This window comes from Narcine bancroftii, unplaced genomic scaffold (assembly GCF_036971445.1).
Source record: "Narcine bancroftii isolate sNarBan1 unplaced genomic scaffold, sNarBan1.hap1 Scaffold_153, whole genome shotgun sequence".
NCBI lineage: Eukaryota > Metazoa > Chordata > Chondrichthyes > Torpediniformes > Narcinidae > Narcine > Narcine bancroftii.
The window spans coordinates 1,840,385-1,855,431 of record NW_027211888.1 but is presented as its reverse complement, the minus strand read 5'-3'; the positions used below and the strand labels follow the sequence as shown (position 1 = coordinate 1,855,431).

The 15,047-nt window shown below is 45.3% G+C and overlaps 1 long non-coding RNA gene across 1 annotated transcript in view; it reads left to right on the top strand.

Annotated features, from left to right (window-relative positions):
* LOC138750478 (uncharacterized) overlaps positions 1-13,541 on the top strand; it is a 216,891-nt gene extending 203,350 nt beyond the window's left edge. The window contains exon 3 of the long non-coding RNA XR_011349354.1: positions 13,104-13,541. This is a non-coding gene — a long non-coding RNA (uncharacterized lncRNA). The remainder of the gene's footprint in view (positions 1-13,103) is intronic.
* Positions 13,542-15,047: the final 1,506 nt, after the last annotated feature.

The window sequence follows — 15,047 nt, the reverse complement described above, 5'->3', positions numbered from 1 at the left end:
ACTTTATCTCCTTGGTGATGTTGGGAATACCCTCATTTAACTTATCAAAAGTATTTCGAATAAACCGGGTGTCTCTTAGGAGTTTGTCAACTTTTTCATTAATATCTCCTACCTGATCCGGACACAGCTGTCGCAGCCTTCTGTCGTCGTTCTTGTTCACCAGGCAGGCGTCCCTGAGAACTTTTTTTGTTGTCTCAAGGTCTCTAGTGTCTGCTGTGGTATTCCACCACGGCGAATTGGGGAAATAAATTCTTAACTTCTCAAGTGTACAGACATTATCATACCTACCGGACATTTATAAGTCAGTCTCTCAGATACAATTGAGGCCAATAAGCCTGAACCTTTGTTTTCTTTCAAAGCCCAACCTTCACGTGGGAGATTTCTCCTCTTAATAACCAGTTTAGGGCAGAAAACTCAGGTCCTCAATTGTTTATAGACCACCTTCTCACTCTATTGGACTTTGCAACGACACAATAAAGACTTTTAAACTCTAGTAGTTTCTTGCGAAGCACTTAATAAATGTCATTCAAACACCTTAAGGACTTTTATCTTGTCTGTAATCACTTACGTGTTACAATCCTGGCATGCGACCTTCAATTGTGGTCGTCTAATTTGTCCGATCTCCAGTTCTTACTGACAATCATAAAGATTTTTAAAAAAAAGAGAATTTTGTTAAAACAGGCTTCTCTGGACCTTTTTATCAGCCGGCTGAGATGATTGTCAGAAAAAACAGAAACCGTCGTCCAGTGTTCACTCACCCATCACGTCGGGTCACCAAATTGTTAGGTCTGCTTTGTTCATGAATGAGTGAGACAAACACCAGGCTGAGTCGAAATCAGGGTTCTTTGTTCTTTATTACCGGATTGTAACACTTGCGACTAACCATGTTAGTCGGAGAATGCATTCTGCCGTTATCAGCAAAATGGTGATTTTTTATACCCTTGGATATGTGCTTAGAACATCATCATATCATTACTTGTCCAATGACTAAAACTGTTGCTATCCTTTCCCTGCTAGCTTCCTGCCTCTCAATCCATCAATGTCTCTCTTATCTTGTAAGTACAAGGATGCATTCACATCTTGTTACAGCCCTGTACATTCCCATCTCATGATGTTTTACCTAACAGGAGTACAAGGACACCTCCCCTTCTTGTTACAGCCCTGTACAGGGTAACTCCCTACACATTCCCATCTCATGATGTTTTACCTTACACTATCTATTACCCACTGTTACTCATTCTTCCCCTTTGACCCCTCTGTTCCCCAACAGTTCTTCACTCTTCACCTTTGTTCCCCTCTGATCCCCATCTGTTCCGAACAATTCTTCACTCTACCACACTGTTCTTCACCTGTTCCCCAACTATTCCACACTGTTCCTCACCAATCCCACCTGTCTTCCAGCAGTTTTCCCAACTGTTCCCCATCAGTTCCCCATTTGTTCTCCTTGCTCCCTTTTGTTCCTCTCTGTTCTCATCTGTTCTTCAGTGTTCCCCACTTTCCCCACCTGTTCCCCTTTCCTCATTGTTCCCCTATGCTCTCCAGTATTCCACTCCATTTCCCATTTTTCTGCAGTGTTCCCCACGGTTCCACACTGTTACCCATCTGTTCCGCACTTTTGACCATATGCCCCAATTTTCCCCAATGTTCTCCATCTGTTCCGCACTGTTCCCTACTGTTCTCCACCAATCCCAACTGTTTCCCCACAGTATCCCACCAGCTCCCATGGTTCTCCACTGTTCCCCATCAGTTCCCCATTTGTTCCCCACTGTTATCCAGCTGTTTCCCATCAGTTTCCCACTTTTCACCACTGTTCCACATGGTTCCCCACTTTTCCCCTCATTTCCCAATCTGTTCCCCACTGTTCCCACATTCTCCACAGGTCAATATCTGTTCCCCATTGCTCCCCCCTATTTGTCTCTGTTCCACTGTTCTCCACTGTTCCTCAGTGATCTCCACTGTTCCCCATGTCTTCCTTCTGTACCTCAATTTTCCCCACTGTTGCCCACTATACACCACTGTTCCCTAATTGTGCCACGTGTTTCCCACTGTTCCTCACAGTTCCCCATCTGTCACACACTTTTGACCACTGTTCCCCACATTCTCCAATGTTCACATTCTGTTCCCCACTGCTCTCCCCGTTACCCTGTATACCCCACTGTTACTCATTCTTCTCCTCTGTTTCCCACAGTCTCCCGCAGTTCCTCATTGTTCCCCACTTCTCTCCATCTATTCTAAACTGTTCCCTACTTTTCCACTCTGTTCACCACTGTTCCCCTCTGTTTTTTACTTTTCCCCTCTGTTCCCAACTGTTCCCCATTTCTCCCACTTTCCCCTATTGTTCCTCACTGTTCCCGACTGTTCCCCACAGATCCCAACTGTTACCCACTGCACCCCATGTTTCCCATTGTTGCCCATCAGATACTCCTCTTTTTCCCATCTGTGACCTAAATTTCCACACTGTTTCCCGCAGTTCTCCACTGTTCACCATCTGTTCCCCATTGCTCCCCACTGTCCTCAACAGTTCCCCAGTTTTCACCAATGTTTCCCAGAGTTGCTCACAGTTCTCCAGCTGTTCGACACATGTTCCCGATAGTTCCCCACATTTCTCCACTGTTCACTAATGTTCCACATCAGTTCCCCATCTGTTCTAAACTGTTTCCCACTGTCCCTCATCTTTTCCCCACTGTTCCCCACCGTTTTCCTACTGTTCCAAACCTGTTCCCACTGTTCCCCAGCTATTCCACACCTGTTCGCCACTGTTCCCCAACTGTCTCCCACCAGTTCCCCACTTTTCCCCCATTCTCCACCGTTCACCATCTCTTCCACACTGTTCCCCTGCTCCCCACATTTCGCCTCTGTTTTCCAGCTGTTCACCAATTTTTCCACTGTACCCTACTGTTCCACCTCTTTACCCCACAGTTCATCACTGTCCCCCACTGTTCTTCACCTGTTCCCAAATGTTCCCTACTCTTCTCCACCAATCCCAACTGTTTCCTACCAGTTTCCCACCTGTTCCCCATGGTTCCCCACTGTTCCCCATCAGTTCCCCTCTGTTCTCCAGCTGTTCCCGAACAGTTCTCTACTGTTTCACATCTGTTCCCCACAGTTCTGCACTGTAGCCCATTGTTCTTCACCTGTTCCCCAACTTTCCCCACTGTTCCCCACCAATCCCAACTGTTTTCTAGCAGTTTCCCACCTGTTACCCATGGTTCCCCACTGTTTCCCATGAGTTTCCCATCAGTTCCCCCACTCCCTTTTGTTCCCCTCCATTCTGCAGTGTTCCCCACTCTTTCCCATCTGTTCCCCTTTCCTCATTGTTCCACCCTGCTCACCAATATTCCCGTGTTCTCCATTTTACTGCAGTGATCACCACGGTTCCACACCATTCCCTACTTTTCCCCACACTTGATCTCATGACAAGATCTACCTTGGAGAAAGCACAGAAATTGTGCAGATGGGCAGCGACATCTTGCATATGAGGTATAGGGTATCTGTCGGCTGTAGTTATTGATCTACGGTAATCGCTGCAGGGTCTCCATCCACCTGTTTTCTTGGGTACCATGTTTAACAGTGATGCCCAAGGACTGTTGGAGCGCTGAATGATGCCTAATTCCTCAATTGCAGTTCACTCTGCCCTTGCCTGCGCAGTTTATCAGGTGGAAGATGACGAACCCTGGCGTAATTTGGTGGGCCTGAAGTGTCTATGTAATGGGACACACCCTGGGCTGTTTAGGAGATATTGAAATTAGGTGAGAGAGTACAGGGAAATTCGTTGAGCAGAGCAGCATGTGCACATTTGTTCAAGGTATGCACCCCGAGGTGGGAAACTCTCCCTTTGCTGCATACCAGAGGGTATGTTTGAAAAGTGGTAGCAGGAACCAATTTCCTCCACTTCACATCTACTGGCAAGTCATGGGACCTTAAAAAATCTGCACCCAAAATAGGCTGTGCAATGGAAGCCAATACGCAATTCCAATGGAATGTCACACCTCCTATCCCAATCGTGACCTATCCTGTGCCAAAGCAGGGAATTTTCATCCCATTTGTGTTTGAAGAGTCAGGTGGTGTTGTTTATGTGGGTTTTATTTCAAAATAGGTGGGTGGGAGCAAACGAACCTCAGCACTCGTGTCTACAAGAAACATGTGCTTACCAGCGCAGTCTTGGAAGATACAATGGGACGTACTTGTGCCAGCTGCCATGGCCATAAATGGTAGCCGGCCTTATCGTTTCCTGCCTTTTTTCTGTAATAGGTACATGTCGGGACACATTTATGGGCATTTTTTCACCAACGACCATGGTAAAAACACCATTCTCACTGCCTGTCAGCATGTTCATCCTTCTTTAACTGAACTGAAGATATAGTTGGCTCATAGGACACGGGATATGGATCTGCTGCGAAAACAGTCTGTACGTGAGCAGACTCTAGCGTTGGAGTGTGATCCAGCCTGTCAGTCTCCTGCGCTACGTCATGAGGATGGTGGAAATCCATGTTAATGATTGGTATTAACATATATATAACATAACAATTACAGCACGGAAACAGGCCATTAGGCCCTTCTAGTCCGCACCGAACCAAACACCCCTTTCATATAACAATAACAATTGCGACACGACCTGGGAGTTTGGACAAGAATAGAGTCTCAAAAAGTAAACAATGAGAATAACCACCTGCTAATGCGAGCATCTCATTCATTAAATCGGATAGATTCCTATCACCTAGGTCCTCCATATTTAAAAGTCGTGCTCATGTCTAGTCAATTCCAGCGAGTCCAGGAGAAATTGGCGGAACCTGGTTTACTGGTTTTCTGCCAGGGGATTGGCAACATATTCTATTACTTGAGACGCTGCAGCAGTGTCCGATGCACCTATTACATGGCAGAATTTCATGTCCTCTGCCATTATGCCACAAGACAAATCTGGGTTTCAGCCTGATTAAGCCATACCCGAGGTTGATGTGTCCAGAAAGGAGGCAAGTGAAGTTCCACCACATTAACTGCAGCCGTGGTGGCAACAGCTGCTGCCGTCCTTGTGTACATGGTAACTGGAGATTCAAGCTTCCCTGAATCTTGCATTTGGGGTCCCCAATTGTAGCGGCGACTTCGGTAGAGCTACTAAAGTAATACACACACAAACACACACACACCAAGTTAGTCAACACAAGACTGCTTTATTCAGACTTTACAGACTTCTTTTAGGAACAGTGGGGAACAGTGAGGGAACAGTGGGGAACAGAGGGGAAAAGTGGTGTATAGTGGGCAACAGAGGTGAAAATTGAGGAATGAAAGGAAGAGATGAGGAAAAGTGGGGATCGCTGAGGAACAATGGAGAACAGTGGGGAACAGAGACAAATGGGAGGAACAGTGGGGAACAGATTGGGTAATGAGGGGAAGAGTGGGGAATCATGGGGAACAGTGGTGAATAGTGGGGAACTGGTGGGGAACAGCTGGGGAATAGTGGGGAACAGGTGTACCACATCTGTTCCACCCTGTTGCCCATTCTTCACAATGTTCCCCACTTTGCCCCATCTGTTCCCCACTGTTCCCCATTTATCCCAGCCCATAAGTATTACATTCCTTAAATGGCAATTATTACCCCTTCTGGGCTTTTTGAATTTCTTAGGATGCCACTTGGGTTGAAGAATGCTGTTCAAACCTGCCAGCAGCTTATTGGCACTTAGGGCAGATATTTAGAATTCCCTTAAATCTACTTGGAAAACATCTGGTAAAAAGAATGGCGTCATGAATATTCTGTCCAGACCGACTGTATATCATATTCAGGATGAGATTGATATTCCTGAATTAGCCAGTGTCCAGGCAATGGACCTCGATGGTCAGCCATATAGTACGACCATGACTAACTTGGACATACTGCAGGTGGCATCACAACTGGGCGGCCAACCTTACTTTGTGACATGTCTTTGGGCTACATTAGACCAGTGATTCCGGCATCTTGGAGGCAACGCCTTTTTGACCAGATACACACCTTGTCTCATCCGTCCATCAGAACATCTGTCAAGCTCGTGTCAAATAAATATGTATGGCATGGACTAAAAAAGGGTGTTGCATAATGGGTCTGCACAGGTACCTCCTGCCACACTGCCAAAATTCAGTGGCACAATAAGGCACCTCTTCAACATTTTCTGGTGGTACACAGGCGGTTGGAACACGTGCATGTGGACCTGCTTGGATCATTGCCATTATCTCAAATTTTGAAATACATTCTAACAGTCATAGAACGTTTCACACGCTGGTCAGAGGCTGTCCCGTTGCCATCCAGTGACACTGAGACAAGGGCAAGAGCATTCACTGTCGATTGGATGGCTAGATTTGGTTTTCCGACACACATTACTTCAGATCGTTGAGCACAATTCATCCACAGTCCAACAGACTTGTGGAACGTTTCTACTGGCAACTGAAGTCCGCACTTAAGGCCTGACTCACCAGTCCCAATTAGGTCGATGAGTTGCCATGGATTCTATTCGGAGTGCACATCTCTTCAAGGGAAGATATGTCCGCATTGTCCACAGAGATGGTTTATGGTACAGTTCTTACAGTTTCATGGGACATTCATTTCACAACCAACTCTGACCTGAATTTCCTTCACAGCTTTGACATGGAGTCATGATCAGCAAACTTTTTCCTACCCACTGGCATGGGTCACCTAAACAGAATGTGCCCCACCATTCCTGGACGCTGATTTTGTTTTTGTGCGCGGACAGGTCCCAGGAGCGCCATTACAATTAACGTATGAGGGCCCTTTCCATGTGGTGAAGAAGGATGGGCTTGTGTATACTTTGGACATAAGGGGACATTCACAGCTGTTTAGTGTAGACTCAAGCCTGCCCATGTGAAACCTGCTTCACCTATTTCAGTGCCCCCAGCCTAGACGGCGAGGGGGTCCACCTCAGGTGCATGCAGCTGATGTTTTAGTTTCTGTGAAGGTTCTGGAGGGGAACTGGGTGGTTTAGCAGCTGTGTAGTGGGCCGAGCGGGTAAGGTTCTTTGGCACGCGAGTGAAAATATAAGACAGACAGTTGGGAACTCATCCATTTAATTGACTGTCCACGCGTGTGCTTCGTGGCGAGGAACGGCACGTTGATCTGTGGATTCTCCTGCCGGATGGCACGGGACACTCACACGGCTTCATTTAAATCTGCGTTCCTGTGGTTCAGAAGCAAACTCATAATGATGTCCCATGTAGCCCAGAACACACTAAATCAAAGAAGCCTGTAAAGTCTGAATAAAGCAGTCTTGTGTTGACTAACCTGGTGTGTGTGTGTGTGTGGGTGTGTTGCTTTAGTAGCCCTATCGAAGTAGCCTCTACATATATAAATATTTGGGATGATTATCCCACTTACAGGGTACTTTTCTTCCATCTCACAGCCTGTGGGAAGAAGCTATTCCCCAGCCTGGCAGTCCTGATTTTGATGATGGACGTGGTTAAAGATGCTGTCTTCTTCTTTGGCTTGGCTTCGCGGACGAAGATTTATGGAGGGGGTAAAAAGTCCACGTCAGCTGCAGGCTCGTTTGTGGCTGACAAGTCCGATGCGGTACAGGCAGACACGGTTGCAGCGGTTGCAGGGGAAAATTGGTTGGTTGGGGTTGGGTGTTGGGTTTTTCCTCCTTTGCCTTTTGTCAGTGAGGTGGGCTCTGCGGTCTTCTTCAAAGGAGGTTGCTGCCCGCCAAACTGTGAGGCGCCAAGATGCACGGTTTGAGGCGTTATCAGCCCACTGGCGGTGGTCAATGTGGCAGGCACCAAGAGATTTCTTTAGGCAGTCCTTGTACCTTTTCTTTGGTGCACCTCTGTCACGGTGGCCAGTGGAGAGCTCGCCATATAACACGATCTTGGGAAGGCGATGGTCCTCCATTCTGGAGACGTGACCCATCCAGCGCAGCTGGATCTTCAGCAGCGTGGACTCGATGCTGTCGACCTCTGCCATCTCGAGTACTTCGACGTTAGGGATGAAAGCGCTCCAATGGATGTTGAGGATGGAGCGGAGACAACGCTGGTGGAAGCGTTCTAGGAGCCGTAGGTGGTGCCGGTAGAGGACCCATGATTCGGAGCCGAACAGGAGCGTGGGTATGACAACGGCTCTGTATACGCTTATCTTTGTGAGGTTTTTCAGTTGGTTGTTTTTCCAGACTCTTTTGTGTAGTCTTCCAAAGGCGCTATTTGCCTTGGCGAGTCTGTTGTCTATCTCATTGTCGATCCTTGCATCTGATGAAATGGTGCAGCCGAGATAGGTAAACTGGTTGACCGTTTTGAGTTTTGTGTGCCCGATGGAGATGTGGGGGGGCTGGTAGTCATGGTGGGGAGCTGGCTGATGGAGGACCTCAGTTTTCTTCAGGCTGACTTCCAGGCCAAACATTTTGGCAGTTTCCGCAAAGCAGGACGTCAAGCGCTGAAGAGCTGGCTCTGAATGGGCAACTAAAGCGGCATCGTCTGCAAAGAGTAGTTCACGGACAAGTTTCTCTTGTGTCTTGGTGTGAGCTTGCAGGCGCCTCAGATTGAAGAGACTGCCATCCGTGCGGTACCGGATGTAAACAGCGTCTTCATTGTTGGGGTCTTTCATGGCTTGGTTCAGCATCATGCTGAAGAAGATTGAAAAGAGGGTTGGTGCGAGAACACAGCCTTGCTTCACGCCATTGTTAATGGAGAAGGGTTTAGAGAGCTCATTGCTGTAACTGACCCGACCTTGTTGGTTTTCGTGCAGTTGGATAATCATGTTGAGGAACTTTGGGGGACATCCGATACGCTCTAGTATTTGCCAAAGCCCTTTCCTGCTCACGGTGTCAAAGGCTTTGGTGAGGTTAACAAAGGTGATGTAGAGTCCTTTGTTTTGTTCTCTGCACTTTTCTTGGAGCTGTCTGAGGGCAAAGACCATGTCAGTAGTTCCTCTGTTTGCGCGAAAGCCGCACTGTGATTCTGGGAGAATATTCTCGGCGACACTAGGTATTATTCTATTTAGTAGAATCCTAGCGAAGATTTTGCCTGCAATGGAGAGCAACGTGATTCCCCTGTAGTTTGAGCAGTCTGATTTCTCGCCTTTGTTTTTGTACATGGTGATGATGGTGGCATCACAAAGATCCTGAGGCAGTTTTCCTTGGTCCCAACAAAGCTTGAAAAACTCATGCAGTTTGGCATGCAGAGTTTTGCCGCCAGCCTTCCAGACCTCTGGGGCGATTCCATCCATACCTGCTGCTTTGCCACTTTTCAGTTGTTCGATTGCCTTATATGTCTCATCCAGGGTGAGAACCTCATCCAGCTCTAGCCTTAGGGGCTGTTGAGGGAGCTGGAGCAGGGCGGAATCTTGGACTGAGCGGTTGGCACTGAAAAGAGATTGGAAGTGTTCTGACCATCGGTTGAGGATGGAGATCTTGTCGCTGTGGAGGACTTTGCCGTCTGAGCTGCGCAGCGGGCTTTGGACTTGGGGTGAGGGGCCGTACACAGCCTTTAGAGCCTCATAGAAACCCCTGAAGTCGCCAATGTCCGCGCTGAGCTGGGTTCGTTTGGCGAGGCTAGTCCACCACTCATTTTGGATCTCCCGGAGTTTGCGCTGAAGATGGCTGCATGCGCGACGGAAGGCTTGTTTCTTCTCTGGACAGGACGGCTTTGTAAGGTGAGCCTGGTGGGCAGCTCGCTTCTTTGCCAGCAGCTCCTGGATTTCCTGGCTGTTTTCGTCAAACCAGTCCTTGTTTTTCCTGGAGGAGAAGCCCAGTACCTCTTCAGTGGATTGCAGTATGCTGTGCACTGGATGGAAATGGTCTTTTTACAATTCCTTGAGCCCTATTTAAACAACACTCCCAGTAAATGTCATCTACAGAAGAAAGGGAGACCCCAGTGATCCTCACAACTCTTTGCATCATTCCTGTCTGATGCTTTACAGCTACTAGACCATCCAATGATGCAGCCAGACAGGAGACTCAACTGCGCTCCTGTAAAATCTCAGGATGAGAGCCGTTGGCCTTGACCTCCTCAGTCTCCTTGTGTGGTTTAGGCGCTTCCTGACCAATAAGGAGGTGTGATTGTTTTGTGTATTAATACATGTTCTGTATAGATGTAACAATCTTTAGTGGAGAGAATTACTCATTGTACTTCAGGATGTACAATCAGGTACAGAATGTCCTTAAATAGCCATTTGGCCCAGATGTCTATTCAGTACAAGAATACTTTCAATCTCAGGGAGATTTTGAACAATAACACCATTCATTTTGCAACAAGCGCAACTTAATTTTGCCAGTTGTTCAATGGCAAGCTATATGGGGAAAACACCACTGTCAACTCTTTTACCTTAAATTAGTAATTTTATTCAAATGGGCAGTAGATCAAGAGATGGAAACTGAAATCAGACAGAGGTGAGTGATTGGTTAAAATTAGAAACATTCGTATTCATGCTATAGAGTTTAAGGCTGCCCAGGAGGAATATAATATGTTTTCTTTAAGTTTGTGTGCCCTCAGCCTGCCAAAGGATGGGGCCAACAGACATGTTGCTGGAAGGGTTTGAGAAATGATATGGTAGGCCACAGGAAGCTCAAGGTTAGATCCACAGAGCACAGGTGTTTAGCAAAATGGCTACCCAGTCTGTATTTGGTCTTGGTGATATCGAGGTCAACTGAGTCGACCAAATGTAGTAGATTAGGTTGGATGGGGTGCATGTGAAACAGTGCCTCACCTGGAAGGTCTGATTGTGGCCTTGGATGGAGGTGGCAGGAAATGGAGGGACAAGTTTGGAAATTTCTGCAATTCCAAAGGGGAGTGCGTCAGGTGGTGGTGGGTGGAGAGGGAAGTGCTGTCAAGGGAGAGGGAAGTGCTGTCAAGGGAGAGGGAAGTGCTGTCGAGGGAGTCACAGAAAGACGTGCCCCTGTGAAAAGAGGATCTGAGTGGAGTGGGTTAGATGTAGCAGGTTAGAGAATGGTGCTGAAGTTGGAAGTGTTCAAGGATAATGTGTCAGATGTGGCAGCTGATGGGTGGTAAGCGAGAAATCTGAGGATTCTGTCCTTATTCTTCCAGAAAGGAGGTGGGGCAAGGGCAGAAAGAGAATTGGAGATATGGGTGCAGGCTTTATGGGGGAATCTGCATTTATTGAAGAAATAAGACATTTTGGGTGTTCTGGAGTGGAAAACTTCCTTGGGACTTTTGCAGGCCCAGAGGACCCAAAACCTAGCAGCAATAGAAAATCACCAAGACAAAGGATACTTAAACAAACGTCATTTTTAATTTTCTTTAAACAAAAAAACAGGATCAAACTTTAACTTATCACTATTAACTTAACAGCCTTACATTGCCCCGTTCTAATTCTCAGTGCAGGTGTATTTAATGTGCATAAAGTTCTTTGACACAACTCCATGTTCACTGGTGTCTATCAATTCTTATACTGTGCACAGAATTCAACATTTATGAATTTGCACCAAGCTCTGGTGCTTAAAAGTGAATGGTTACCCCTCCAGGAAGGCTCTTGTTGGTTTCAGAGAGGGATTTCTTGCTCATTGGACACACAAAAACTGATTCCCTCTGATCAGCCACTTTGGGGTCTTGTCAATGAAACCCGTCACGGTTTTCCAAATGATCACCTCTTCTGCAGGTCACCATAGAGTTCCTTTTGTTTTCCTTATTTCAGGTGAAACACTCAGGCCAGCCATTTCCTATAGTTTGGATTAAAAGTTTTTCAACAGGCTGAACTGAGAACTCACAAACCGTCTTCAGCTTGCCATCTCTCTATTAGAAAAAGCATATTTGGTCTCTCCTCTCTGCTTGCAAAAGCACATGACCTTCTTAGAACAGCAAACTGCAACCAGCCAGATTACTGCACCGGACCCAAACTTCTGAGTCCATTCATCAGTTGATTTAAAATCAATAATCCATTTACACCTGCTTTTGAAATTCTTTAGCAAAGCAGTCTCCTTGTTTTGTCTTTGCAAAGGCTCTTGGCGCCTGAATGACTCTCTATCAGCAAAGCTCTTGCATTTTAAATAAGAGCTGTTTTGTGAAGTGTTTGTGTTTGTTTGTGGCCTCCACGACTCCTACAATAATCTCTTTCAAAAACATATCAATATACAATGTGGTGTCCTTGCAAAAAAATAAAGTCGGAAGAGGTATAATCCAGGTAGCTCTGGTGACTGGAGTTTGTAATAGTTTGAAACTTGAACCTCTCTCTCTATTTACTGTCATGTAATTAAAAAGTGTTTTATCACACAAAATTGCTTTTTTCCTGCTGTGAGGCAGACAGATTCGCCATTGATTTTAATTATCTTTAAACATGAATATGGAATTACACTTCAACTTATGACTGTTTTACTACTTTAAATTACTTTACTTAACTTACCCCCCTTCTAATTCTAAGTGCACGTGTGTGTAATGTGTGTGTAAGTTCAGAAAAGTTCTTTGGTTCACAGTCCAATCTCACTTCTCATTCCTCCAAGTTCACTGGTTGCAGGCCATTCTTACACTGTGCACAGAATTTAACATATATAAAATTCACCAGGCTTTGGTGCTCGAAAGGTAAAAAAAACATTACAGTTCAGGAAGGTTCTTGCTGGTTTTCAGAGAGAGGTGTGTTGTTCAGGGAAGTATTAGGGTGTTTCTGACTCGTCGTATCTGCATCTGAATTCTGATATCTCTTCAGAAAAGCTCTGATAGCTTTAGCATGGAGCAGAGCTGAGCCAGGACTTTGCAGGTATTTAAGGGAGTGTGTGGGCAGGGTTTGTTCTGGACCAACAATCTCACCAAATGACTCTGCTTGAAATCAAGATTCAAACCATTTTGAGGAATACAACAGGAATTGTTCAACAAAAGCCTGATTTTTCTTTCAATAGTGGAAATGATTTTTTTTTAAAAGCCCGTTAATATTCCTGATACAGATCTTTGTATTTATCTTTCAGGTTGCTATCTGTTGTTAACTTGGAGGCCTTTAATGAGGTGACTGGGAGGAATCTTTGCTTTAACCCAGCAGTTCTCTTGCAATTTTCCAGCTGTAGGATGAGGTGCAGTTGCTTGCAAGTTTAGCAAGTGGGATTAAGATGTGAAACTGCAAGTCACAGCACCATTTTTGTTTTTGAAAATGCAAATATGAAAATTTTAACTTTGGTCTCCTTGGTTTGCTTAAGTTTACAGAGGAGACGTTGGGTCAAGCTGAGAAGAGAGAGTTGGATGCCCATTTGGTGAAGCTGCACAGGCAAAAAAGAAAACACAAAACGAGGGACTGAAAAATTAATGAAGCAAACTGAAGAGCTGTTGCAACCAAACCCAAGTAAAGAATTTAATTTTGTGAGGCGTACTTTAGAGACCAAATGATTTGGGCTTTTAATGGTGACCTATTTAAATGAACAAAATCTGATTAGAATTTAAATTTATGGAAAGTTTGGAAGTTGCCACAAGAAAAATGGAGCATATAAATTAGATGTTGTAATGAAGAGAAATTAACAATACAATGAGCCTTGTGTCATAGTCTCTACCTCAGTCTACCACAGTTAAACCTTCTCCCCACTGTGAACCTGGTGCCACAGTATCTCCCTTAATGTACCATCCATCCCCGTTAACCTTCTCCCCCACTGTGAACGCGGTATCTCCCGCTGTTTATTGTACATCACTGTTATATCTACTCCATACTCTGAAATCTGTGTCACAGTATCGGCCTCCATCTACCTACATTCCCATTAACATTCACCCTATTGTGAACTTGGTGTCACAGTATCAAACACAGTTTATCGTACATTACTGTTCAACCGTATGACGGATGTGAACCCAGTGTCACAATATTTGACACAGTTTATCGTTCATCACTGTTTAAACTCATTCCCTCTATTCAACTAGTGTCACAGTATCCATCTCAATTTACCGTACATCACCATTAAACTTTCTCCCCACTGTGAACCTGGGGTCACAGTATTTGACACAGTTCATCGTTCATTACTGTGACAGCTTCTCGCACTGTGAACCTAGGGTCAAAGTATCTTGCACAGTTTATCGTCCAGCAGTGATTGACCTTCTCCCCATTGTGAATCCGGTTTCACAGTATCTGCCTCTGTCTTCTGTTCATCACCATTAAACCACTCCCCACAGTGACCCCGGTGTCACAGTATCTCATGGAGTTTATAATATCTGTCTCAGTCTGCCATACATCACCATTAAACCATCTCCCCACAGTGAACCCGGTGTCATAATATCTGGAACTGTTTATCGTGTATCACTGTTAAACATTCTCATTACTGTGAACCCAGTGTCACAGTATCTGACATAGTTTATTGTACATCAATGTTGAACCTTCTCCCCACTGTGAAACCGGGGTCATAGTATATGCCAGAGTTTATTATACATCACCATTAAAACTTCATAATATTGTGAACATCATGTCACAGTATTGCCACAGTTTATCATATATCACTGTTCATCCTTCTCCCCACTGTAAACCCATTGTCTCTCTATCTGCCACAGATTATCGTACATCGCCATTAAACCTCTTTCCCCTTTGAACCTTCTGTCAAAATATCTGCTACACATAATCCTACACTGTTAAATCCACTAACAAATGGTTATCAGGTGTCACAGAACCTGGGACTGTTTATCGTACTGTTAAATCTTCCACCACTGTGAACTCAATGTCACAGTATCTGTCTCACTCTAACAAACATCATAAAACCTTCTCCTCACTGTGAACCTGGTGTCTCTGCATCTGCCATAATTTATCATACATCACTGTTAAACCTACTCACTACTGTGTACCTGGTGTGAACAGTATCTGTCAAAGTGTACCGTACATCCTCATTAAACATTCTCCCCACTGTGTAACTGGTGTCACAGTATCTGCCTCAGTCTTCCATACATCACTGTTGTTTTATCTCTCAAATGTGAATCCAGTGTCACAGTATTTGCTGCATTATATTGGACATCACTGTTAAACCTTCTCACTGCTGCTGTGAACCCTGTCTCACAGTATCTTCCTCATTCTTTCGTATATCACCGTTAAACCTTCTGCCCACTGTGAACCCGGTGTAACATTATTTGCCTATGTCTGCCATGCATCACCGTTAAACCTTCTCACTACTGTGAGC